The following is a 15,167-nucleotide window of genomic DNA, read 5'->3' on the forward strand; positions in this document are numbered from 1 at the left end:
CTTTATGAATGAAAATTCCCTTAATATTTGCAAGTTTTTTACTATCCTGATCAGTGAAGCTAAATCGGGCCGGTGTGAGAGTTATTTAAATTTCAGATCCCACCAAAAAATATTTAATGTAGACTACAGAAGTGTGGAACACATTAGCTTAGACACTACATACCTTTTGTTGATTCATTTACTTTTCTGTTTCGTTCGACATCACATTGCTGACCTTCTGTAATTAGTGTACGATTACTTTGATACTGTAATGAAGTGTAATCTCTGTAATATGCACAATACCAGCGAATATGTTTTGTATTTCTCACACAATCTATTTGATTGTCTTTAAAACTCATTAATTTTATTTAAATTTTTTGTAGAAATACCAATATGTGCAAATGTTCTGTTTTAATTAATATATTGGTTTACTGTTATGTAAACGGCTGACCTTCACTTAGGGTTCTTAGTTATTTCATATGTAAGAGTTGTTTCGGTTCCCCTCAGGAACGGAAGCATGCAGTGCGCGCAAATTGTGGTTGGCATAGGTAGAAAAGGTGGAATTGAGTCAATCTGGGACGAACTACCGAACTATCAGCTGCTCATGTAAAAGTTGTGTATTGTGCTGGTTCTGAGAGAGGCTTTTCCTGATGCGTTCCAATGCCTCGGATGGATGGATAAAGAGATGTAACCATTCTGGAATTGGTATCTATCACCACCACCAAGAAATGACAGAATCCAGCAATTCTACTTGCAAATCCACCCACCAACATGCAATCGGCACCACATTGCGCAATCACTGTAATGGAGCACTATAGTAGTGTACAGTGAAGGATCAGCTCATAGGACGTTACAGTGTACCCAAATATAAGGTAAAATCTGACTGAACTCTTGTACCTACCGTGATTTATCCTTACTCACATATCCACTTAGGGTTCCTCCCACGCTAAAGTGTTTGCCGAGTGTCCTTTATTGAAGGCATATTAAAATTAATATGGCAGCAGACTGCGCTAAAATTAATATTGTTTATTGAAAGGATCTTACAAATATCTCAAATTTGTGTTTCACTGCAGTAAAAGTTCAGAACTGCACCTGTTGAGAGTTAAATGTTCATGCTTGCTAAGCACTTCTTTCTCTAGTGTGTTGAAAGTGTGTTTAGTTTGTTCTGCTACAGTGCTAAAGATTAAGGGCCCCCCTCCATTCAAAGTAGTTCAAATGCACAAAGTTACTTAATTATAGAAAGTTTTAATTACTCTTGCTATTAAAGTGAAATTCTGTACAATGTTGGGTTCCTCTTGTCTAATGAAAGTGCATATTAATAGTGTAATGGGATCCACAGTTTATCCTTCATATGCGTGATAAATAATAATTAATAGAAAGACCACTATCTATGAAAACGGTAACTTTATTCAGAATTCAGTGAGAAGTAATCTGTTAGTGAATTCCATTTAATTTTCATTCTAACTAGGAAGGTGTTTAGTATTGAGAGACTTAATCTATGCACAGTAACTAATGTTGCTTTGAACTGTATCCATATTTCATGTCAGAAAGTTATATGTTTGAAAAGTAATATTGAGACTATATCCAATGTACGATCCTGCAGCGAATATTAAGAGTAACGTTACTGAGACCATTCAGTTTGACTAAGTCCTCAAGGTAATAGTGCGTTTCGCTATGTTATATTTGTGCAAATAGTCTGTTCTGATCTGGTAGCTCCGACCGTAACGTGAACATACTGTATTCAGGTGCCCGAGTTCATTGCACTCGCGTGTGGCAAAGTATAGGTTGTGTTTGTCAGTTAAAGTTACTCATACTTTTTTTCAGTTCTTGAATAAGAATGTTACTCATTCTCTTGCCTAATTAGGCTGGCGACAGTTTTCTTTATTCTTTGAACAGTGAAGATAGATAAAATATTATTTGTTACTGTTTAAATATTTACGTAATATTGACTTTCACTTCCGATAAGCCACCTCCGTTAGGTACAACACGGTCAACATAACGAAATTCCTCTCGGAGGGTAACACTCCTCTGTTACTCTATACCATAATTGCTCGAATAAAAATAAGTTTATTGTACGAACTGCCACCATGGTATTGCAGTAGCGGACAGTAGTGTTATAAGTGTTCCTAGTTGCTTTGGTCAGCTAATGTTGTACCTGCTTTACCTGTACGTTCGATGTGCTGCATACCCATCAGGCGTTACCCCGCAATTGTCTACTGTTTTACAAGAGGTGTTGCCCAGAAAGTAATGCACAGCTTTTTCTTCTTTGACTCTTTATTGAACATAGTGAGAATTACACCATCCTCCAGCGCGAAACAAAGACGTGTAAGCCCAGTCGCTACCAGTCCTCGTCCTGGTGGCGGAGCCACTGTTTCACTGTCTCAATCACATCATCAGCGTCCTGAAAATGCCTTGCACGAATGGCTCCCTTCAATGGTCCAAACACGTGGAAGTCCGAGAGGGCTAGGTCAGGACTTCAGAGTGGATGGAGTAGCACTGTCCAACCCTGATTTCCGATGTGTTCAGCGTTCCCCAGACATGGATGGGGCTGAACACTATCGTGTTGCTGCAAAACATCTCCTCGGTTGCTGCGGCCCCGAAGTCACTGGAAGCATGTCATGAATTTTGTTAATCTCTTTACATATGCTTTTGAATTAATGGTACCGCCTCTTGTCATCAAATCAATGTGAATAAAATCCTCAGTTTCAGAACACGGTCGGCACGATCCCGCCGGCGGAAGCAGTTGTTCTTAATTATTTCTTCTGTGGGGATTGGGAATAGCACCATTCCATCGAATACTGTCGTTTTTCTTTGGGCTCAAAACTACGAACCCAGCTTTCATCACCTTTCACAATATGGAACAAAGACGCCTACCCCTCAGCTTCAGAACGTTACAACAAATCAAGACAAATGTTTTCTCTGTGCCATTTGTGATCCACCGTGGGACGCATCTTCCGCACACTTTTGAATCTCCAAGTGTGCGGATGATAGCATCCACAGTTCCTTCACTGATGTGTCAGATGCAGCGCCAACTGCCGAGTCGTAATCAGCCTGTCCTCGCGAATGAGAACATCAGCTCCTTGCAACATGTCAGGTGTGACAGCCGAGGATGGTCTCCTCGACCGCTGCAAAGCGTGGAGCTCCGCCGAACCGCCTTCTGATAATCTCACTTGCTGCACCCAGCCACTAACTGTACTTCTGTCGACAGCAGATGCTTCACAGACTTTGCACAAGCGTTTGTGAATATTCTCCACAGTTTCTTCCTCTTCAGTGAGAAATTCAATGAGGGAAGGGGAGGGGTGGGGAGGGGAGGGGGAGGAGAAGCGAGTGGGGAGGGAGGGGAGGGGTTCTTCGGTCTCTCATATTCCTTTGTATCTTTTGCTACCAATACCGTTTACTACGTCTTTTTTGTCGTGTACCAAAACTACGGGACCGTTGTCCTGATAGAGTACAATTCTAGAAATTAATTACAACTCGTCTCGAAATAAAGCTATGTAAATATTTTTTTTGCGAATTTACGACACAAGTACGTGGCCCTGTCTTGCAATAATTTCCCCACGAAGTGGCACAGCCAACTCATCGGGTGGAGATCGCAGGCGCCATTTTGTTCTCGCTCTCCTAGCTGCATGCTATGGTACTATGGCGCAGAGAATTTCAATGTGTCCAAGAAACCATCAGCCATGTACCTCCAAACAAAGAAACGTAGTACGTAAGTTTGTGACTGCTACTCATTAATTGAATTTTAATGAAAATGTAATTGATGAAAACGTCATGATGTATTTGGTGACTGTTTACTGATCAGACAAATCACATTAAATCGTAACTGCCGATAATACACGGTGATTCTTAACAACGTTTAAAAACCCGCGAAGCGATGTAGAAGACCCTCAGAAAAGTAATACATTTGGGAAGTAGTTCGAAAAGGGATGAGAAATGCTGAACTTGGGTCGTCACCAGACGAGTTACCTTCCACACGGCAGCGGTTGACCTTTGGCGTGAAGGGGTGACGGAGCTTTGCAGTTCTTGCATCGGAAGGAACGGTGCAAATTTAGACCATTTTTGTGAATTACGAAAGTATTGTCCGCACTGTAACCAAGTAACACCTGTTGTTGTTTTGCATTTCTTTCCTTCTGTCCCGATATTTAATAAACAGATAGGCCATGTACTGGTAAAGACGGATTTTAGAAGCTTATACTCATTTACATATGTCCGTAGGTCTTTGTTCTACTGTACATTGCAACAAACCAGCGGACCACGAAACCGATCAATAAAATATCGAAAAATTTAGTCTGACGCATTGAAAACAGTGCTGCCTGGCAGACGGACGATTTAATCCTGAGTCCCATTGCCTAAAGTCGCACACGTGTACCCGGAGCCCACGTGAATACTGGTACTTGACATGTGTTGGGATCACCGGGTGTGACAAATATAACCACTGCACGTGCGACAGGTATGTCGTCTGGTGACGTCACAGTGTAACCCACTTTCGGGGTATTCCCCGAAATTTGCGGCCTCACGTGTCTTACATTAAATTACTTGTCTCAGCTTCACCTGCGTCGCTTACACACACACACACACACACACACACACACACACACGCCGGTACTGGCGTTGCCCCTAAGAGAAAGCAGAGATAGGCAGCATGCGACACTTCGGTGCAGTGTGGATTGCCTATCGTCCAGCCATCTGCTCTGCGTGATAGGTGATATGCCGAGCAAAATTTAAGTTCGTGATTCGCTTCCAAAAATCTTTCTTCCTTTACACTCATTTTTAAGATTTTCCTTTCCAAAGTCACTGGATACACTGGGGTACGTAGCACAAAGCACAGTTTGTAAGTAGACATCTACATGATTGCTCTGCAATTCACATTTAAGTGCTTTGCAGATGGTTCATCGAACCACAATCATACTATCTCTCTACTATTCCACTCCCTAACAGCGCGGGAAAAACGAACACCTAAACCTTTCTGTTACAGCTCTGATTTCTCTTATTTTATTTTGATCATTCCTATCTATGTAGGTTGGGCTCAACAAAATGTTTTAGCATTCGAAAGAGAAAGTTGGTGACTGAAATTTCGTAAATATATCTCACCGCGGCGAAAAACGTCTTTGCTTTAATGACTTCCATCCCAACTCGTTTATCATACCTGCCACACACTCTCACCTATTGCGTGATAATACAAAACGAGCTTCCCTTTTCTGCACCCTTTCGATGTCCTTCGTCAATCTCACCTGGTAAGGATCCCACACCGCGCAGCAATATTCTAACAGAGGACGAACGATTGTAGTGTAAGCTGTCTCTTTAGTGGACTTGTAGCATCTTCTAAGTGTCCTGCCAATGAAATGCAACCTTTCTCTCGCCTTCCCCACAATATTATCTATGTTGGCTTTCCAACTGAAGTTGTTCGTAATTTTAACACCCAGGTACTTAGTTGAATTGACAACCTTGAGAATTGTACTATTTATCGAGTAATCGAATTCCAACTAATTTCTTTTGGAACTCGTGTGGATCACCTCACACTTTTCGTTATTTAGCGTCAACTGCCACCTGCCACACCGTACAGCAATCTTTTCTAAATCGCTTTGCAACTGATACTGGTCTTCGGATGACCTTACTAAACGGTAAATTACAGCATCATCTGCGAACAATCTAAGAGAACTGCTCTGATTGTCACCCAGGTCATTTATATAGATCAGGAACAGCAGAGGTCCCAAAACGCTTCCCTGGGGAACACCTGATATGACTTCAATTTTACTCGATGATTTGCCGTCTATTACTACGAACTGTGATGTTGCTAGTTCCGTGAAATCTCGACGTCACCGAACCGGCCAATGGGCAAGGGTCAACGATTATAGCATCCTTCACAGAAGTTGTCATCCGTGAGGTGACCTTTCACCCTTAGACGTTTGTTACACAAACTTGTATTGTGATTGGTAGACTGACAAATGATATTTTTCGGGATATATAAGATGGGCAATAAGCATCTTGATATCTTCCTTTTAGAAATGGAAATGGGATAACAACCATTTCGGAGCCAGACTGCAGATTTGTTAGAAAACAGTGTTGGCGTTTCTTTGAAGCGACTTACGCAAATCACAGGAAACCTAAGACAGACTGGTTATCCTAATTATTAGGAGACATCCGCTGTCAAATCAGCAGCAGACGTTTTTGAGGAGTTAATTCAAATCTATAGGGCAAGAGAAAACGAACCAAAACCTCTGACAAAGTGTGGCTTTCTTCATAGAAATTCTTCCTTGTATTCGCGTTGGTGTGGGTAGGCTCTTGCATGATTATTCTCCCAACATAGAAACTTAATGGCCGGTGTTATCACGTTTGTTTGCCTCTACGGCATTTATTCTCTGCTGAGGTTTTAAGATATGTAAAATACAAGGTATACCAAAAAGATTCATCCAATTTGAAAAATCATAATTATTATTTGAGACAGGTGCGTGAACAACTTGCTGTTGGAAAGAGCACACTCTAGAGTTTTAAATGGCTCCCGCTAGGTAGCAGCAGTCTGCGCGTACTTCAGTTCTAATGAAAACGGTGTCGGGACAACAGAAAGCGTTTTGTGTTCTGCGTTTTCCGCAGTGCGGGTCAGTAATAACTGTCCAGCGTGACGTTTGTACTATGTATGGTGTGGACCACATACAGCACAGAGCATTAGACAATAGCATGAACATTTCGGAGAAACAGGTTGTTTGTGTGAAGAGAAATAGCCGGGCCGTCGCCGGGTGTCTAACACAGAGGTCCAACGCATCACCAATAGTTTCACAAGGAGTCCGCAGAAATCTGTTCGCCGTGCAGGTCGACAGGTCAGCATGCCCCCGATATCCGTCTGGCATATATTATGTCGTTTCCACATGAATCCGTTTAAAATTCAGCTACTGAAATCTGTTCGTGATGGCGACAAACCACAACGTGTGGAGTTCTGGAATTTCGTTCTTGGCAAGTTTGAGGATGACAGTTTTCTTCCACGTTTAGTGACGAGGCGACATTCCATTTAAATGGAAAGGTGAACCATCATAATGTAAGAATATGGGGTACAGAACAACCACATGAAGTTGGACAACGTGAGAGATACTCTCAAAAATTTAATGTATTACGTGCAGTTTCACGGGAAAAGGTGTACAGTCCATTTTTCTTTGCCGGAAAGACTGTTACAGGAATCGCATAACTCGATTCGCTTGAGAACTTTCTTTTTCAACAGTTGTAGACCGATTAGAACGGCTACATTTACCAATAGGATGGGGCACCGCCACATTGGCACCTGGAAGTGCGGGATTTTTTAAGGAGTAATGGAGGGATTGGTCGTACTGGACCAAACTATTCAGCCTTACATTACTGGCCTCCAAGGTCACCGGACCTAACAGTATGTGGTTGTTTCTAGTAGGGTTTACAAAAGATTGCGTTTATGTGCCTCCATTACCAAGAACAATGAACGAACTGAGACATCGCATAACAGCAGCTGTGGAAGCTCTAACACAAAACACGCTCGCTGTAGTGTGGTAAAAATTTGAATACTGTGTATCTCAAAACGGGCTCGTTGAACACCTATGAAAATGTATGGAAGTGAAACATGGACGATAAGTAGTTTGGACAAGAAGAGAATAGAAGCTTTCGAAATGTGGTGCTACAGAAGAATGCTGAAGATTATATGGGTAGATCACATAACTAATGAGGTATTGAATAGAGCTGTTTGTCATCAATAGTGTAGCTGTACTTAAATACTATTCGCCTGCACGCAGCAGAAGGTACTTATTTGTGAGTAAACCTGTGCTTTGGATTCGAGTTGCTCAAAATTTATTCTGAATAATTAAAATTTTTTGATAAGTTATATAAAAGAAACAGTGCATAGTCGAGATGAAGAGTAACACTGTAAAATACAAAGCTGTCCTTGTGCGCGCCACAGCTGATGATGTCGGCCCGTGGTGGCAGCTTCCAGCAGCCTCCACACCGCCACTGTGGCTCTTCACCGCGGGGTGCCTGCCAGTCCCGGTTCTCGCCGTCGACGTCCAGCTCGGCAGTCTGTCACACTTCCCCCGTGGCCTCTCCCAGGCGCCCATCACAAGGCCACCCAGCCGCTGCCCACTGGCCAGCTCGTCCCCACGGACCTCTACCAGCAGGGGGGCGCAGTCTGTGGCCGGCTGCAGGGCAGCCCAGGCCGTCTCCCCACCCATGGCTCGCTGCCCAGTAGCGTAGTGACGACTTCTACCTGCCACCGCCACTCCCCTGTCCACCCCCTGCCGGCGCCTTCTCAGCCCCCCGCTCCTGGGGTGCGGCGCCACCGTCTGCAACTCCCGCGGCTCAGGTGAGGCTGCAGCTGTCGCTGCTCTCCTGAGGCTTCATCGCCTCTACAGACGCAATCTGCAGCTCTCCACCGATCTGAAGCTTTCGTAAATCGCCTGCAAGATTATGTGTCATTCTTCCGGAGGTCCATTTCTTCCTCTACTTTTATGGAGCTGCTACTGGAAAGTAAATTCCACACCTGAAAAACATTACTCTTTAGAACACAATAACACAGTGGTAGTGTGTGAAGATCTGTAACTGGTTAGAACAATTTGTACACTGAACACCTGAAGAGACTGGTACACCTACCTAACATCATGTAGGGCCATCGCGAGCACGCAGAAGTGCCGCAACACGACGTCGCATGGACCCGACTAATTTCTGCAGTAGTGCTGGAAGGAACTGACACCATGAATCGTGCAGGGCTGTCAGTACATCCGTAAGAGTACGAGGGGGTGCAGATCTCTTCTCAACAGCACGCTGCAGGGCATCCCAGATATGCCCAGAATCAGATTTTCACTCTGCAGCGGAGTGTGCGCTGATACGAAACTTCCTGGCAGATTAAAACTGTGTGCCGGACCGAGACTAGAGCTCGGGACCTTTGCCTTCCACGTGCAAGTGCTCTACCAACTCAGCTACCCAAGCACGACTCACGCCCCGTCCTCACAGCTTTACTTCTGCCAGTACCTCGTCTCCTACCTTCCAAACTTTACAGAAGCTCTCCTGCGGCACACAGTTTTAATCTGCCAGAAAGCTTCATATCAGCGCACAGTTCGCTGCAGAGTGAAAATCTCATTCCGGAAACATCCCCCAGGCTGTGGCTAAGCTATGTCTCCACAATATCCTTTCTTTCAGCAGTGCTAGTTCTGCAAGTTTCCCAGGAGAGCTTCTGTAAAGTTCGGAAGGTAGGAGACGAGGTACTGGCAGAAGTAAAGCTGTGAGGACGGGGCGTGAGTCGTGCTTGGGTAGCTTAGTTGGTAGAGCACTTGCCTGTGAATGGCAAAGGTCCCGAATTCGAGTCTCGGTCCGGCACAGAGTTTGTCTGCCAGGAAGTTTCATCCCAGATATGCTTGATAACGTTCATGTCTGGCGAGTTTGGTGGCCAACGGAAGTGTTTAAGCTCAAAAGAGTGCTGCTGGAGCCACTATGTAGCAACTCTCGACGTGTGGGCTGTCGCATTGATCTGCAGAAATTGCCCAAGTCCGTTGGAATGCACAATGGGCATAAATAGACGTAGCTCATCAGACAAAATGCTTACGCACTTGCCACCTGTCATAGCTGTATGTAGATGTATCAGGGGTTCCATATCACTCCAACTGCACACGGCCCACACCATTATTCCACCAGCTTGAATAGCCTCCACCTGACACGCAGGATGCATGGCTCCGTGAATTTATCTCCATACCCGTACACGTCCATCAGCTCGATACAATTTGAAACGCAACTCGTCCGCCCAGGCAACATATTTCCACACATCAGCAGTGCAATGTCGATGTTGACGGGCCCAGGTGAGGCTTAAAGCTATTTGTCGTGCAGTCATCAAAGGTACACGAGTGGGTTCCGTGAGCTTTCGTTGAATGGTTCGCACGCTGACACTGATGGGGCGGAAGGGCTGCACTTCCGTCGCGTTGAACGATTGTCTTCAGTCGCTGTTGGTCCCGTTCTTGCAGGGTCTTTTTCCGGCCGCAGCGGTGTCGGACATTTGGTGTTTTGCCAGATTCCTGTTATTCACGGCACACTCGTGAAATCATCGTGCGGGAAAATCCCCACTTCACGCTACCTCGGAGGTGCTGTGTCCGATCGCTCGTGTGCAGACTATAACACCACGTTCAAACTAAACTCACTAAAATCTTCTCGAGATGACTGGGTGTTGTGTGATGTCCTAAGGTTAGTTAGGTTTAAGTAGTTCTAAGTTCTAGGGGACTGATGACCATATATGTTAAGTCCCATAGTGCTCAGAGCCACTAAAATCTTGATAATGTGCGAGTGCAGCAGCTGTAACCCATCCAACAGCTGCGCCACACACTTTTTGTCTTATATAGGCGTTGCCGATCGCAACGCCTTATTCTGCCTGTTTACATATCTCCGTATTTGAATACGCATGTCTATACCAGTTTCTTTGGCGTTTCACTGTAATGTTGAGTACAAAGAATACTTTTGCAGCTAACAGATAATAAGCTGTGCCAATAAAACTTTTCCATTTATTAATTATATGTAAGGATAGGTAAGCACCAGTTCGAAAGTATAACAAAATATGAGATAATGTTTTTGCAAAATGGTCAAAATTTTCAAAATTGATTTCATTTATGGTACATGAAAAGAATGAATATCGACATGTGTTTGTTGAAAAGCAGGAAATTGTTACTTGTAACTATGGCATTTATCAAGAGATTAAGTTGTAGATCTGAAATTACCACAATGTAAGTAGAATCTTATGCATGCATAGACTATGAAATTAAATTGTATAATAACGCATTCATCAAGTCTAATTTTCAGTTTGTAGTACCTCATTTTTCCTATATGAGACAAAGATACTGATGATGTCTCAGGAATTTGGAAGAGAGCCATCAGCGAGAAGTGGAACCAAGCTGGTGAGTTTTATTCTGCTGAAGTCACTTGCTGTCACACTGTCTCCAAGTAGTCGCAGATAACTGTTACACGGCAAGTGAATACTCTAGTCGAATTAGTGTAGTGGCTTTACGACTCCCAGAAGGTCACGTATTAGCCTGGACAACGCGTTCACTACAGCTTGTGAATATTGTCACCACTCCAAAAACAGAAAGATTTGTATCATCTAAACAAAAGAATAGCCGATGTTAGGCCCAAGGATGGTCTCTTCAAAGAGATGGAGAACTTGTACATCCAAATATAGAAGACTTGTTAAGACTACTGCGCCAACGATTGTATAGCAGGGCGGGATGACCAAGTGTAAGGACATGAAGAGGAAAAAACTATCACGAAATGGCAGGGTGCAGATAGAAGGCAGGAAAAGTTGTTGGTTGGTCTATCGCGTACCTACATTGCAACATAGTGAGGTACAGGAAACTCGCCATCGCCCGATAACGTGACCTGATGAGAACGGGGCATAGCTTCGGAAAACGCTTATACTCCGCTACTATATGCAGTTAAAGGCTTATCACAAAACTAACCGAACAGGCACACTGCGTATCCAGTCGTCCATACTGGTTAAAAGTTTTACCCTAGGGACACCGTCATTTTCGTGAAATTACAGCACGAGATAATCGTTGTAGAACGTAGCTGGGGAATAGATGTAGACTGCAGTTCTGAGGCAAGATGAAGGTGAAACAGAGACAGTAGTTGAGCAGACAAAAGGTTGTAGCCTATCTCCCATGTTATTCTATATGCACAGAGAGCACGCAGAAAAGGAAATCAAGGAGAAATTTGAAAAACACAATTAAGAAAGAAGAAACGAAAACTTTAAGCTTTCCTGATGTCAATAGTTCAGAAAGATATCCCGAAGGGTTACCAAGAGAAGTTGAACGGGGTGGGTAATGTCTTATGTAGCTCCACGGCATGTAAGTATGCAGAAGAGGGCAGACATCAGGAGAAGAACCGGAAAATTTTTCAGTATTTCGTAGTTCATAACTCTTCTGATGGTTCCCAGATTCCGCAGACAGCATGATCCATCGGCTGTGACTTTCTCTTGCACCGGAACGTATCTTTTGTCGATGCCAGTGGTTTTCATAGGGCAGGCATCCTCAGAAGGCTTTCAACACTTTGCTTACCGCGTCGGGTGACTTAAGACTAGCAGTCGTCATGTTGAGAGGTCACAGCGGCGTGTGGCTCCCGCTGTTGACCACGTGTGTCCAGTCAACCACATACGTTGGACACTCATTATCGTCATATTTTGTAATACATCAAATTTACCAAACTTATTAGAGATCAGTTTGCGTATTCCTTTCTAGCGCTCTGTCGTACCTAAGATTGAAATAAACCGCAATTTCCGCCTTTCCCCACTCACTCGGCATATTATGCCGAATCTACTTCACGTCCTGAATTTCTACTTCTAAGATAAGTTTCAACGGAGTCCTCTTCACATACATGACCTAAAAAGATCCTCCATTGCGCAAATTACTCTGACTGCCATGGGTAGTTTAATCGTATTAATTGAGTCAAATACTTGATACGGAAAGATTAATTCTTGGAGCCTTAATATTGCAGTCGGAAATTGTGGACAACCAGTGAGTATCCATGATCGGTTGTGCTTGTTATTCGACTCTTTGTAGTCACATTTAATAAAAGCTAACAAGGACTTCATACATTGGCTTTTTTCAGTGGGATTACAATACCTATTCTTCTGTTCCTGTTATATGTGAATTTGAGTGAGTGCATGCATGCATGCATGCGCATTACAGTCTTCAGATTGGAAAAAATTACAGTTATAATGATCACATTATTATTGTTATTGTTACTATTCAAATGGTTCTGAGCACTATGGGACTGCTTAAACCTAGCTAACCTAAGGAAAGCACACACATCCATGCCCTAGGCAGAATTCGAACCTGCGACGTAGCGGTCGCGCGGTTCCGGACTGTAGCGCCTAGAGCCGCTCGGCCAGTCCGCCCGGCCTGTTACTGTTGTTGTTGTTGTTGTTGTTGTTGTTGTTGTTGTTGTTGTTGTTGTTGTTGTTGTTGTGGTCTTCAGTCCTGCGACTGGTTTGATGCAGCTCTCCATGATACTCTATCCTGTGCAAGCTTCATCTCCCAGTACCTACTGCAACCTACATCCTTCAGAATCTGCTTGGTGTATTCATCTCTTGGTCTCCCTCTACGATTTTTACCCTCCACGCTGCCCTCCAATATTAATTTGGTGATCCCTTGATGCCTCAGAACATGTCCTACCAACCGATCCCTTCTTCTAGTCAAGTTGTGCCACAAACTTCTTCTCCCCAATCCCATTCAATACTTCCTCATTAGTTATCTGATCTACCCATCTAATTTTCAGCATTCTTCTGCAGCACCACATTTCGAAAGCTTCTATTCTATTCTTGTCCAAACTATTTATCGTCCATGTTTCACTTTCATACATGGCTACACTCCATACAAACACTTTCAGAAAAGACTTCCTGACTCATAAATCTATACTCGATGTTAACAAATATCTCTTCTTCAGAAACGCTTTCCTAGCAATTGCCAGTCTACATTTTATATCCTCTCTACTTCGACCATCATCAGTTACTTTGCTCCCCAAATAGCAAAACTCCTTTACTACTTTAAGTGCCTCATCTCCTATTCTAATTCCCTCAGCATCACCCGACTTAATTCGACTACATTCCATTATCCTCGTTTTGCTTCTGTTGATGTTCATCTTATATACCCCTCTCAAGACACTGTCCATTCCGTTCAACTGCTCTTCCAAGTCCTTTGCCGTCTCTGACAGAATTACAATGTCATCGGCGAACCTCAATGTTTTTACTCCTTCTCCATGAATTTTAATACCTACTCCAAATTTTTCTTTTGTTTCCTTTACTGCTTGCTCCATATACAGATTGAACAATATCGGGGAGAGGCTACAAGCCTGTCTTACTCCTTTCCCAACCACTGCTTCCCTTTCATGCCCTCGCCTCTTATGACTGCCATCTGGTTTCTGTACAAATTGTAAACAGCCTTTCACACCCTGTATTTTACCCCTGCCACCTTCAGAATTTGAAAGAGATTATTCCAGTCAGCATTGTCAAAAGCTTTCTCTAAGTCTACAAATGCTAGAAACGTAGGTTCGCCTTTCCTTAATCTTTCTTCTAAGATAAGTTGTAAGGTCAGTATTGCCTCACTTGTTCCAGTATTTCTAAGGAATCCAAACTGAACTTCCCCGTGGTCGGCTTCTACTAGTTTTTCCATTCGTCTGTAAAGAATTCGTGTTAGTATTTTGCAGCTGTGACTTATTAAACTGATTGTTCGGTAATTTTCACATCTGTCAACACCGGCTTTCTTTGGGATTGGAATTATTATATTCTTCTTGAAGTCTGAGGGTATTTTGCATGTTTCATACATCTTGCTCACCAGATGGTAGAGTTTTGTTAGGGCTCGCTCTCCCAAGGCCGTCAGTAGTTCCAATGGAATATTGTTTACTCCTGGGGCCTTGTTTCGACTCAGGTCTTTCAATGCTTTGTCAAACTCTTCTCGCAGTATCGTATATCCTATTTCATCTTCATCTTCATCTACATCCTCTTCCATTTCCATAATATTGTCCTCAAATACATTGCCCTTGTATAGACCCTCTATATACTCCTTCCACCTTTCTGCTTTCCCTTCTTTGCTTAGAACTGGACTTCCATCGGAGCTCTTGATATTCATACAAGTGGTTCTCTTCTCTCCAAAGGTCTCTTTAATTTTCCTGTAGGCAGTATCTACCTGACCCCTAGTGAGATAAGCCTCTACATCCTTACATTTGTCCTTTAGCCATCCCTGCTTAGCCAATTTGCACTTCCTGTCGATATCATTTTTGAGACATTTGTATTCCTTTTTGCCTGCTTCATTTATTGCATTTTTATATTTTCTCCTTTCATCAATCAAATTCAGTATTTCTTCTGTTACCCAAGGATTTCTACTAGCCCTTGTCTTTTTACCTGCTTGATCCTCTGCTGCCTTCACTACTTCATCCCTCAAAGCTACCCATTCTTCTTCTACTGTATTTCTTTCCCCCATTCCTGTCAATTGTTCCCTTATGCTCTCCCTGAAACTCTGTACAACCTCTGGTTCTTTCAGTTTATCCATGTCCCATCTCCTTAAATTCCCACCTTTATGCAGTTTCTTTAGTTTTAATCTACAGTTCATAACCAATAGATTGTGGTCAGAATCCAGAATTTAAAACCTGGTTCCTCAATCTCTGTCTTACCATTATATAATCTATCTGATACCTTTTAGTATCTCCAGGCTTCT

The sequence above is a fragment of the Schistocerca gregaria genome, chromosome 9 (genome assembly GCF_023897955.1).
Source record: "Schistocerca gregaria isolate iqSchGreg1 chromosome 9, iqSchGreg1.2, whole genome shotgun sequence".
In the NCBI taxonomy this organism is placed as follows: domain Eukaryota; kingdom Metazoa; phylum Arthropoda; class Insecta; order Orthoptera; family Acrididae; genus Schistocerca; species Schistocerca gregaria.